The sequence below is a fragment of the Poecilia latipinna genome, unplaced genomic scaffold (genome assembly GCF_001443285.1).
Source record: "Poecilia latipinna isolate Pla-1442-1.1 unplaced genomic scaffold, P_latipinna-1.0 Scaffold3266, whole genome shotgun sequence".
Taxonomy (NCBI): Eukaryota; Metazoa; Chordata; class Actinopteri; order Cyprinodontiformes; family Poeciliidae; genus Poecilia; species Poecilia latipinna.
The window spans coordinates 52692-54740 of record NW_015115882.1 but is presented as its reverse complement, the minus strand read 5'-3'; the positions used below and the strand labels follow the sequence as shown (position 1 = coordinate 54740).

Sequence of the window (2049 nt, the reverse complement as noted above, 5' to 3'; positions counted from 1 at the left end):
CACTGGCAGCTAGTCCCGAAAGCAGTGGCACTTGCCACCGGAAGTGCCATTAGTAGGTGCGGTGCCACGATTTGCGCTCGGCCCTGCTGCTTTAAGGCACACAGACCCGCTACAGATGAGGCTTGAGACAATCTCACAATGTAACAATTTTTATTTATTCCACCATTGTTTGTTAATCAAAAATACTAGTCTAAAACCACTCACATTAAAAGTCAGTGCTAGCTCAACTCGGGGATGGAAGTGCAATTCGGGGTAGTGTCCTAAAAGAAAAGAAACACAGCAAACGAAACAAGGCAAAAACAAAAGAAAATTGTGCACCAAACTAGAAGGAGTACCACCACCCGGAAAGTCCACCACCAACACCACGAGCTGGCCGTTCCTGTCAAAATAAAGGAGAGAGAAATTCAAATTACGGACAATACAATTATGCAATTCAGCCCACAATCAATCAAGCAGCAATAGTCCAAATTAAGAGTCTGTCCGGGGAGAAACCGATCCGCTGTAGCAGACGCCACTCAGAGCGGCAGTAGAAAGATAGTCCGAGCTGATCACCAATCAGCCTAAATCAGCCACATTGGACGAGTGGTAGGAGCCAGCTTTACGCCGACTAGGACGGTGGGCATGAAGCCAGCAAACAGGACGACAGGTAGGCAGCCGACAGATTATCCAGTTGACAGGCGGACCGCCAGTCGGGGCAACCAGAACAGCAGGCAAACAGCAGGCCAAGGACAAACAGCAGCGGCTATCAAAAATAAATGTTAGAAATGGAATCTAAAAGCATCCAAACTCCAGCACTTCACTTACCACTGAGCTCTTTATGTAGTGCCTCTAACAGGAAGGAGGAAACGTGGAACTTGTACAGGCAGCCAGAAGGACGATTGATCGGCGGCGATCAGAGCGTCGTTAAGCGCATTGTTTGTGCGCACGCATTAATTTGCAGCTGTTATACAGAAAATGTAAATCAATCAAGTAATAAGCTTGCTTGAGAGAGGTGAAGCCTGCCTTACCTAGCGTGCAGCACCAACAAACGCAGAGGTCTGAACCGGAAGGAAAACAACGTCATGTCAACCAGGTGAGGGAGGGTCCTTTATATCAGTGTTTTTCAACCACTGTTCCGCGGCACACTAGTGTGCCGTGAGTGATCGTCAGGTGTGCCGTGGNTGAGGCGGGTCGGAGTTTCACCTGCAGGTGTTGAAACCAGGTTTGTTGCTCCAGGCGGTTTTGAAAGCTGCCGAGCACGAGGACAGTTCTTCTTCGTTGGTGTCCTGCGGTCAGGTAGTTCTGCAAACCTGCCGCCGTTTACGGGATGAGGCCAGGCGATTGGCTAAGAGCCAGCCAAACAGGAAGTTGCAACGTTTGAAGACAAAGTTCGTTAACTTTTTTTTAATTGATAAAGGGGTTTACAAAACAGACAATACCAGAGGGTTATACATCGAGCACAAATAAAACAAAAAGTTAAGTCAGAAAGATGTTAAAGTGGGATCACATATCCATTCTCTGAAAGGCTTTTCTATCGTTTGAATACTGAAGATATTTAATATGTGGCGGCAGCAGTGTGATAAGAATTGGGAACTTAAGTTAAATGAACTATTTTAATAAAATTGGTTGCAACAACTCCACCAAAAAGTTACCTTTAAGGCACACAGACCCGCTACAGATGAGGCTTGAGACAATCTCACAATATAACAATTTTATTTATTCTGCAATTGTTTGTTAATCGAAAATACTAGTCTAAAACCACTCACACATTAAAAGTCAGTGTTAGCGCAACTCAGGGACGGAAGTGCAATTTGGGGTAGTGTCCTACAAGAAAAGAAACACAGCAAACGAAACAAGGCAAAAACAAAAGAAAATCGTGCACCAAACCAAAGGAGTACCACCACCCGGAAAGTACACCACCAACACCACCACGAGCTGGCCGTTCCTGTCAAAAAAATATAAAGGCGAGAGACATTCAAATTACAAACAATACAATTATGCAGTTCAGCCCACAATCAATCAAGCAGCAATAGTCCAAATTAAGAGTCTGTCCGGGGAGAAACCGATCCG

The 2049-nt window shown here is 45.4% G+C and overlaps 1 long non-coding RNA gene across 1 annotated transcript; it reads right to left on the bottom strand.

Annotated features, from left to right (window-relative positions):
- Positions 1–6: 6 nt before the first annotated feature.
- On the bottom strand, positions 7–1835 carry LOC106940529 (uncharacterized). Its single transcript, XR_001423122.1, has 3 exons — positions 1808–1835; positions 319–322; positions 7–89 (listed from the first exon to the last, which is right to left on the bottom strand). It is a non-coding gene; the product is annotated as an uncharacterized LOC106940529 (long non-coding RNA).
- Between the last annotated feature and the right edge of the window lie 214 nt (positions 1836–2049).